This window comes from Poecilia mexicana, unplaced genomic scaffold (genome assembly GCF_051168715.1).
Source record: "Poecilia mexicana isolate PSO_F unplaced genomic scaffold, ASM5116871v1 scaffold_17, whole genome shotgun sequence".
Classification (NCBI taxonomy): domain Eukaryota; kingdom Metazoa; phylum Chordata; class Actinopteri; order Cyprinodontiformes; family Poeciliidae; genus Poecilia; species Poecilia mexicana.
In genome coordinates, this window is record NW_028263386.1 from 20,337,966 (window position 1) to 20,348,944 (window position 10,979).

Here is a 10,979-nt window from a genome sequence, read left to right on the forward strand (position 1 = left end):
CACACACACACACCACATGGAAAGCAGCCAGCATGAAGACATACAGTAGACTGTTAGCAGGCCTCAGGAAGGACTGTGGGCCATTGTTTCACAGATAGGGGTATGCACAGCGGACACCTCACACAACTTCTGCTCTCACTTTCAATTTGAGCCTCTTTAATCCCGCTGTCTTCCTTCAGTTTTGTCTACGCCAGTGTTGTCCCCGTGTCGTTCACTGGGTCTCAAACACAAAGACGTTTTTCCACGATAATTCTCATCGATGCTTAGCTCCCATATAATCTATCCCCTAATCCTTCACAGTTTTATAGTCCCCTGCTTCCCATGCATTCATCACACAGACAGGATTTACTCAGTGCTGTTCCAATATAAAAATGAGCCAATCCTAAGTGGTGCCTCCTGACCTCTGTTGCTCTCGTTGCTGCATTATTTATCGCTTCAGTGCAGGGGTTTCATAAAACAGCATATTCATTGGCCTGAGAGTTGGATTTTATCTTTTCCTCAAACATAGTTCGGCTTTTTATCACTTCGGACCACTCAGAACCCAAGTTGATTTAGATCAGATATCACTGGTGAAATAATGAATCAATGTCTGGCTTTCACAGTCTAGTGATATTGTAAGATGATATTATATAATTTCATCGTCTATTCATGCTTAACCTCATGCTGCCTTGCTGGGGGCTGGTGACTATCTCTGGCACCAGTGAGGCGTGGGGTACAGCCTGGACAAGTCGCCAGGCCATCGCAGGGCAGGTTTTTAAAGTCAATTCTCATGATTTTTGTTTTTTTGTCAACTTCTGAGATCAGTTCATCATTGACACCCACAAACTCATTCTGGAGGATCCCAAAGCATTCCAGAGGGATTTACATTTGGTCCTTCCAGAGTGATCTGGCTAGGTCTGCCAAAGGTCACCCCTTTTGTTTTAGCAAATAGTCACTACACTTGATGAGAAGCCAAGTTTGAAGCTTACTCAGGCATAGCACATATTGAGCGGCCTGGTAAAAACAAGCCCCTTGTTCTACGCTATTCGCTTTGTGCATCAGATCTGATGTACAAAGCAAATGACAAATATAATGCAGCAGTTTGACGCTATGAAGCTTACCAAAAAAATTGCCTGCAATCACAACGCATCCTTCTCTTCAATCATTTGCCTGGTAGAAATTCTACTGGAGGAATCCAAGTAATTGGGAGAAAGCCCCAAACTGTGCTGTGCAGCAAGATTATAATAGAGCCGGATTGTGCAAGAAATATTGTAAAGTTGCAAACAAAACCCGTCTTGATCATAGTCATTTTATCCTCCGGAGAAATTTCTTGTCAAAGCACAAACAAAGCTTTGACAAGAGCTTTGTTTGTGCAAAGCACATACTTTGCCTCTTCAATTTCAACAAAATCCAGCTTATAAATCAAACAAGATTTCACATTTCATTTTTACTGTGAACCATGAGTAAAATATTGTTTAATGCGAACCGTCACCACAAGCAGGCCTGGGTCCAGGACAAAGTTGTCTTAGAAGGCCCCCCATTCACAACATTTCGTAACTTGTATAATCTTATTGACTACTCTTGATTTAAACAGATGCTTGATGCTACATTCAGTACATTTGCTTTCCTCATACTTTTCCAGACAGTGTAGGAATCCAGGGCATACAATTTTCCCTAACTCTATCTATGCACACAAAGAGATGGAAAAATAAGAGGACACTCGCCACACTTTATTATTGAAAATGTAACTTTCAACAAGGTCATCTGTTACATTTATTAAGTTTAAGAAATGATTGTCTAGCCAAACAAACAAAACCAACAATTTCAGCTCCTCACTCAGTGAGAAACAGCATAGCTCTCCAGTGGAGTTACGGGGCAGGCCTACAATACCAAAAGCTGCACTAATGATGTAACAGCAATGAATAGAGAGAGAGGTCAATGGCCCTGGGGAACTAACTGTTCCTAAAATCAGGATGCTTGTTGATGGCTAAAATTGCAGCTGAGCATCATCTCCATTCATAGAGCACAAAAGGGTTTAGATTACATGTTTCTGCCACCAAGCAGTGAGCACAACTATTTTGACAACTTCTGTCTAGCGAGATTCTGTATCCTACTTTGTATTTGTGATTTTTGTTTCAATATTGCAACATGTGTTGAAAGAGGCTTCTTAGGTTGTGTGAGCACTATTTCCTGTGAACCAATTGTGAGATTTTCTCTATTTGTTATAAAAATGTCTCGACAGAGAGGATCTCATTTTCTGTCTCGACAAGCAGAACCTATTTTTGCTGCAGCACGATGTGGGTTTTCCCCTCCATTTGCTTTTCTGTCTCCTGAAGTCCAACTTGAACAGAAACAGAAACAGAAAAACTGGACAAAAAGTAAAGGTGATTGAATGTATAGAGAAACATATCGGAGTAGTACTTTTTAGTATGACAAATGAATAAAATGTGTAATAAGATACTGAAACTGCAAATGTATAAATGCTCCAAGTTATTGAGATACACTTAAGAATTATTTTTTTCAAAATTCAACCTTTCGACACGTTGGTTGGCATCCAGTAAATCTATCAGACAAATAACTATCATTAACTTTCAATAAGTCAAACTGGTTGTGGAGTTGAATTGCTAATATTTATATTTCTAATTCAGCCTTTATTTCTGATCTAATGCTCTTGTTACTGAAATCTACAGCCGTTTGTTGTTAATATCTTCCTCAAGGCAGAAAGGCTGTTTGATAAAAGTAGCATAATAGTAAAACAGTCTAAAATAAGCAAAGTAAGGAAAATATTCAAACAAACCACTTCATTTGTAAATGAGTGAGTGAGTTCAGAATCTAACCAGTTAACAAAATTCTGCGACGACTGCCCATCCAGTCCCTATGGTGACTCAGCAGCTCCTGTGTGCTTCCCCTCTTGATGGGCACAGGCTCCGACACACCCACACACACACACACACACACATCCATGCACAGTGTCTGATTAGCAGCAGTTTAGATTACTGCTGACAACACAGTGTGTCAACACACCAATCACACACACATATATAAATGCACATCTAGGACATCGGTATTGAAAAGAAAGGTGCAGACAGTCAGCACATCAACCAACCCAATTACTAACGCCACAAATCTGTCGAATGAGGCTGTTTTCTGTGTGTGCGTGTTTGCAAAGTGATCCAAAGAGTTAAAACTGCACATTAAGATAAAACAAAATCACATGGAGACAAAAACCTGAAATTAAAAGAAACGTCTGCATAATAGATTATTTTAGCCTAACCTATCCGTACTGTGTGAGATTCTGGGTCTGATGTGTTGCTGTTGACGGTGAAGTTGGCATCAAAGCGATCCAGATTCCCAGTGAGGAGAAAATTCACGAGGAGGCGGCAGAGAACCGTTTGTAATGTTGGATGTTCTCCAAATCATATCTAACTATTCAAAAGCAGACCCCCTTAGAGAGAATGTACACAAAAACTGGTAAATATGTTAGATGAGAGTTCTCTCAAAAGAAACTAAACTCATTATAAGTGCAGTAACTGTAGAAACAACATAATCAAATTTGTATTTAACTAGAGCTAATCTATAACAATTAAAATGGCATATTCCTAATAGTCAAACACGGTGAAATCGCTTTGCTTTAGAATAACCCTAAAGTTTCCTTCTGATAACAGAAAAGGTTTCAACTCAGAATGAAGACCTCCTGCTTGTGTCCTGCACAGAGGGAACGTGTTTTAATGCATTAGTGGATTTGATGGAGGGACATTTTGTGCTGACCCATCCTTCATTCTGCTGCGCTGTCTGATGTCAGCTCTAATAGCAATCTCAGCCTTGCAGTCAGCAGGAGAGCATGACCTTTGATGTTTCCACCAAAGTTTCTGTTTGGTCAATTTAGTCAACTTCTAATTTACAGCAAGGTCACATTTACTCTTAGACTTGCATTGTTACTGCTGTGCATTTGATGGTCAAAAAAACAAAAATAAAAATAAATAAAAAAATGGCTGAGTCACAACCAGTTACCTATTCAAGTATGAAATACCACAAATGGATCTGTATCAAATTGTGGAATTACTTGAACTGTCAAATATGAATATGAATATTGACATAAACACAAACACACAAAGCAATGTACCATATATCAGCTATAGAAACAACATAGAAATAACAGAATTAAATAGTTACTTTCATGCACAGAGCATTTAAGTACTAAAAAAAGAGTTGTAGTTTTTCCTGAGGTCAAGCCTATTTATCTGAAATTTAATTTTATCAAACATATTGATTCCGAATTTATTATTGCTATTATCAGAGGAAAGAATTTAAGCAATATCAGTAGCAATTTTAAAATTTATATTTGAGAAGAAAAACCTGTCAAGGAATGTGACGGAATAGGACCAAAAAGAAAAACAGTCTCATGCTGGAGTAAATAAAAATAAAAAAAAATTAACTGGCACAAAAAAAAGTTACTGTTACAAAACTGAGAACCAAAGATAACAGATTACAGCAGACAGCACAACAGAGGAGATAAAAACAGTTGGGGTAGGTAGCATACGGATAGCTCACAAGGATGTAATGAAACTGACCTGCTTCCAACTGCTGGAAGTGAGTGGTAGGAAGAATTTAAGCTAAAAAACATAACACAAAAAATTAATTAGAATGTCAGCACAGAAGAGTGAACATGGAAAGCTGGGAATGACAGACACCAAAACACAACAAAACCCCAAAAAGAACCAAATACAAAACCAAAGGGTCAATCAAAGCATTAAGACGCAAAGATCATAAAAACATCTGAATGAGGATCCTGTATGGGTGACGACACGAATCTGAAAATTCCCCCTCAGTGGTCGTAGCAGTAACTAGAACTAGGTGGGCCCCATAGGGACATAAGAATTACAACATACAGATGTCGGAGTAAAATCTAAAGCTTGTCTAAAGCAAGTAATTAAGGTGTAAATAATTTATTAGCTATAGATTTCTGAGTAACTGCAGCACATGCATCATTGTTAATCTGAAATCTAAAATACATTAGCAACTCTAAAAGACACGATGAAGACAGGTGAAGCTGAAATCCTAAAATTCTATCACTCAACAAAAGAAGAGCTCAATTAGTAACAGAGTACAAGTGTAATAGATAGTTTTGGTTCACCTTCACTTCCTCCTCCTCCTCCTCCTCTTCTTCTCTTTCAGCTCTTCCCTTCAGGGGTTACCACAGCGAATCACCTGTCTCCATTTAGCAACATCCTCTGCATCCTCCACCCTCACACCAACTAACATGTCTTCTTCCACCACATCCATAAAGCTCCTTTGAACTGACCCTCTGATTTACTTCTTATCCTAGCCTAAATGATTGCCCACTTTGATGATGCAATTACTGGTAATGGATCAATTGGTACCGTTCTACTATTATCACCAGGAAGAACCCGGAAGATCAGTTGTGATTCCTTGTAAAGGCAGCTGAAGGGCAACAGCCCTGGAAACAAATACACTTAATCTGCTGAATGTTGAGTTAGCCTTGCTGTTTAAATTCACTCTCAGTATTTCACTGGGGACACTGGTGTGAAAAGGAGAAGGCAGTGATCCAAATCAACATTCAAAGAACATAATTGTAAGAAATTGAAGAACCGCGTAGTACAGAAAGTGCCACAGACTCAAATCAATTCAGAAAACAAACTGGAAGACCTAGAATGAATAACACAGGATGACAAATGGTATGCTTGTCAGATAACAAGAAAAACCACGAATAAACACCCGACTGGAAATCCTTGCCCAGACCGCAGACTTTTCTGAAGATATTACTTATGTCAGGCTTTCAGAAGACAATAGAAGATAAACCAAACTCCAGATTAGACCCCTTTTTATATAATAGTGTAGCCATGTAAGTGCGCTTCCAGCTTTTCACCCAGATTTATATCACCTATTTTCAGCAAAGTGCTTCTGAACACACCACACGAAAGGTCGTTCTCATGAAACAGACAAACATTTCTTTAACATATTTTTTTTAGTATCCAGTGCCAGCTCAAAGTTGTGTAGATACCAAAAACATATTTGATTTAGCTGGCCTTCCAAGTATATCAACTCATAATACGTCATTTATATCAGAATTGTTTATCAATGTTCTTGCATGATACATCCAATGCAGTCTTTACTCAATTGTAATGCCTGTGACACAACAAACTGGTTGTTAATTTAAATGATTTTAAAGTATGGAAGTTGAAAATAATAAATGTTTTTGTTCTTTTTTAGTTCTTAGCATTGCTATTGTCAAATATAAGTCTGATATATGTCATTATGTTGGCATAATTTTAAGCAGTTTCTCATTACTTTAACAGTATGGGTAATTGCACCATGTAGAAAGATGAACTATTGCTTCTGAAACCTAGAGAAAAAGTCTTTACACTGATGAATATAAAATGTTTTCAGTTTTGTGCATCATAAGTTTTGTCTGACTAGATTACTTGTGATGAGCCAAGAGTCCTTTATAAGATCCTTATAGTATTATAAACCTGAGCCAAAAATACCAGTTTCACATACCCAATGTATCAACATTAATTTAAAACCAAAATGTATACTACATGCCATTATTGCTCATATTTAAAAGAGAAAGCAAAAATTACTCCAACTATAGCTAAAAGTACATTGAATATTCATTACTACATTTATAATAATGTCATCTATAACATTTGCATAAGGTAATTTTGATTTCTGACTGAAGCAGTAAGAAATATTGAGGGTGGCCAGCCTCAACCTTAGCAAATGTCTCTTCAGACATTTCTTAAAAGAGTAAAGCAAATCTAACAATTTGAGCAGCTTATTTAGCTGGATTATCTGCTATATTTGAAAACCTTAGTTGGAGTGATGGACGACACTCCTTCAGTTTTCATACCATGGCTGCTACCATGTTTTGCAACTGGAAATGTATCCAAACAGTCTTTCTGCTAATCGGCAGCACACAGCAACATGTGGGGGAGGGGGCATCCTCTACTACTCTATGTTCCACACAGTCGATGAAAACTCTGGTCACCCAGTTTTGTTGGCATCAGTCATAGGAACGATGTAAAGGTGGTAAGTTTCCACTTCAAGCAGTGATGGCTAAATGGAGGGGAGATAGATAAACAGACTGGGACAGTGTCTAATGTGGTGAGGGTGAGACTGAATGAAGGAGATCCCAGTCACAGCTGAAATCTTAAGGGTGGCCAGCCTCAACCTCAGAGATAAAGGTGGGAACCTCCGTCATCTGGGGAGGGCTGTAAGTAGAGCAGCTCCTCCAGGGGACTATATATTCCTTCTGGCCTGGGAATGCCCCTGCATCTCTGAGAATGAGCTGGAGAGTAGTAGAGTGTTGCTGCGTAAAGGGATGAGTTTCCCTTCCTGGATCTGCCGTCCAATCTTTAATAAGCAGAAGACAATATATAGATAGTATGAAGGATTTTTTTTTTTTTACTCTTTTACCCATACCTTCCACTGATTAATCCATAGTGCAGTAAATCAAAGTTACATTTGCCTACCCTAGTTGCATAGAAATTCAGGTTTTCCCTTTGTGACCTGTAGTTGGTTTTCTTTGGCCTTCGGCTGGCCCTGATAGTAACCACGCAGAATGTCGATGATGCAGTAGGTGGACGTTTTTACAATCTAACCTATTTTGCGCCTTTTGTAGTTTTAGTCATTCATGCCAAAAATGTAAAATAACTTTGATCTGAGCTCATAATCTGAGACATTTTAAAAGAGATCGTAGCCAAAATGAATGGGATTATAGCAATTATGATATACAGTAGTTTAAATGACATTAGATTGGTTGGTTTTATGAATGTGGAACTCCATAAGTGTTAAAAAATACTTAACTATGATGAAAAATAAAATGATTCGGCGTGCTTAGAGTGCATAGGTACAAAATGGAAGTACAAGGGGGAGAAATGGCAATGCATAGATACAAACTGGGTCACGGATTTGACAAAGAACCAAACCGAGCTATTTATTTATTCAGTTTACATTGCCATTAACTATATGATGTCAACCACAGAGCGAACAGAGCACAAAAACAGTCAGAAAGGAAAATCATATGAGCTATGATAGAGCAGTATTAACACAGAAAACGCAGTGTGTGTGTGCATGCAGCTGTCTGTAGCCTATATGTGTGTTTGTAGAGAGTGGTGATGGGGGTATTACTGTATAATGGCCGGCTTACTCTCTATAGAAAACCAGGCTGTTCTTATGACTGCTGTAACATCAGAAAAAAATCCTTTATGTAACAGGCCTTTGACTTTGGTGTGTGTGCAGCAGTAAACAAATCACCGTAGTTTATAATCTGCCTCTTACTGTAGTCCCATATAAGAATATTACAGTAGCAGAGGCAAATGTGGGAGGAGAAAAAAAGCAGCAAAGTCACAACACTTTCTACACTCATGAATAGCTTCCTAGGAACCACAGAATGGATATAAAGGGGATTCATCATTATTCCTACAGCGTCGGGATTTTTTTTTCAGGGGCAGTCTTGTACCATCCCGACTGCGGCATCACCACCATAACAAAGAGGCACGAATCCACGGACCTCTGCATGAGACAGCCCTCCACCCCCACCCCCTACCCCTCTCCTCCTCACACGCCCACTATCTCCTTACATTAGGATGAGAAACAGCAACAACAGCAAACGTCTAAGAAGGCGACACGCATCCTAATCAGAGAAATACGAGGCCCACATTAACGTCCCTGCATCGCGAGACCTAAATCACGCTTTAACCGTGGCTCGAGTGGCATCACTCATTTATAATGGCGCAGAGCGAGAATACACGCAACCATCGCGAACCACGCGATGACACACCTCGAATCTCAGTTACAGGCGAAAATGAGCCACTCACCGTGTGAATTCGTCCCTCGCAGTGTGTTTACGTTGTAGAGACAAGTGTGTGTGTGTGATGGGAAATCTCTCTTCCTTTCAGCTGCTTGCAGAGCAGTCTGGTACCAGGACACAAACACGCCCCCTTTCTGAATGGCTCAGCCAATCAGGAGCCGGGAGCAATAAGAATGGAGTGCTTAGAATCTGCAAACAGCGGACACTGCTGATGCGTTCACGTACCTCCGAGGAAACGACTCATGACTAGCCGACGTTACCGGATAAAGTTATAGAATGTATCCAGCATGAAGATACATATTTGCAGACCTGACATAATTAATAATACATAGAAAATCACCAGTGTGAAAACTATGTACAAGGATATGTATTTGTACAAGGACCAATAATTGAGCTGAAGTCCATTCTACCGGTGATTTGCATCTACACATGCTGATCAACACCTCCTGAACCACGTGCGACTGTTCACTGACCAATGTGAGGCTGTGTTCGACATCATTTAGATTTAAAAATGATTTAACCTCCACGGAAAATAGGTGTGTTGGTAGAACATAGAATCTGGGTGATCTAAATAAACTAAACAAAGAAACAAAATAAATAAATAAATAGCACAACATAAATAATATTGCATATTGTTTCTCCAAGTTCAACACAAAACACCACTTTCAAAAACTGTTGGAGTTTCAAAATTATTCTACCTCTACACTACTCCTCCATCCCACTCCTCATTAACAATCCAGTTAATTCACAATCTTTGGCCTGAGTGTTGAAATTACTGGTTTCAAATCCCACTGCTTTAATTTGGGAAGATATGATGGCTATTCTAGTATGTTCCAAGACTTCTGAAATTGATCTTTCAGTTGTGTAGATGCAAGCACAAGTGTGCTTGTGCGAAAGTTCAACAAGGTCCACGGTTCAGCCTCCTCACAGACAACATCATGTTTTCTCCCAGGATTTCCTGAAATTTAAATCCGCCTTTAACTCTGCACCGCGAGTGTCAAATTCCAGAGGAAGCAAAGCAACCCAGAGCATCACTGAGCCACTGTCATGCTTTAGTCCTTCTTTTCCAGATATACTGATGATCAACGGCCCTAAAAGGTTTCAGTTTTAATTAACTTTTGCACATTAAGATAATCAAACCTGATTGGTTTATTTATATAGTTGTGAGCAGTTGGAGCCATCCTTTCCTGTCTGTGTCCCTCATAATGTAGTGTTAGAAGTACAAGCATAGAGCACTTCCTTGTTTAAGTATGCACTTTTTTAAATCTACTGTACACAATTTTATACACATATTGCCTATTGTGGGTGTTTTAGTATTTTTTTTCTGAGACAGCGATAAGTATACAGCATTCAAATAATAACGTAATTCATTATCTGAATCACAAAAAAAATCAAAACTTTTTTTATAAGAAAGAAAAAAAAATGAAGATCCTGAGATTCTACTTAACATGTTGTCATTTTATCATCATCTTCTTAACCTGTTCTTATGTTGATCCTGTGAACTGGTTAGCCAGATTAAATATTAATGTGACCAGTCAGGAGGCCATATTTTATTTTTTTCTTATGTGTGATCAAAAGTGCTGTACCAGCTTAAATATTTTCCACTTTTTTTTCTTCTTCTTTTTAATACAGACCCTCATCTTATCTCACTCCAAGCACTACTGAGAATTTGGCAACCCTTTAAAATCTGCCAATTGAGTGTGACAAACTGTGCTTTCTAGAGGATATCTCTTCACAGCAATTGGTCTCAACATGCAGCAAATAAAATACATTGTGTTGAGGAATTTACGAATGTAGGATGTTAAAACTCTTCCTGGGAGGCAGTGAAATGGATGAAACCCATTCTGGACAGTCGACTGACTGGATCCCTGTTGAGCTGCTAGCTAGCTGGATGACCTGCTGGCTGTTGGGGTTTCTATAGGATTATCGTGGATTATGGCTTCGATTTGATTTGGCCTTGTTTATAGTCTCTGCAAAATTCACATATTGTGTGTACTGTAAACATGTACTAAAACTCATGGCTGCCTCCATGACTTTGTCCAGTTTATTTGTGAAGTGAGTGAGGGCTCTCGAGTGCATTTAAGCTGTGATCTTCACGTAGGTTGTAAAATATTTAAAGAAAGCTCAGTTTTATGATGAAAACTCCCACGCTCAATCTGAACAGCAT

General features: G+C 38.8%; 1 protein-coding gene across 1 annotated transcript in view; it reads right to left on the reverse strand.

Moving 5' to 3' along the window:
• LOC106931405 (uncharacterized) overlaps positions 1–8,894 on the reverse strand; it is a 73,673-nt gene extending 64,779 nt beyond the window's left edge. Inside the window, exon 1 of the mRNA XM_088014827.1 lies at positions 8,820–8,894. The gene's annotated coding sequence lies outside the window, so the exon portion shown is untranslated. The remainder of the gene's footprint in view (positions 1–8,819) is intronic.
• Positions 8,895–10,979: the final 2,085 nt, after the last annotated feature.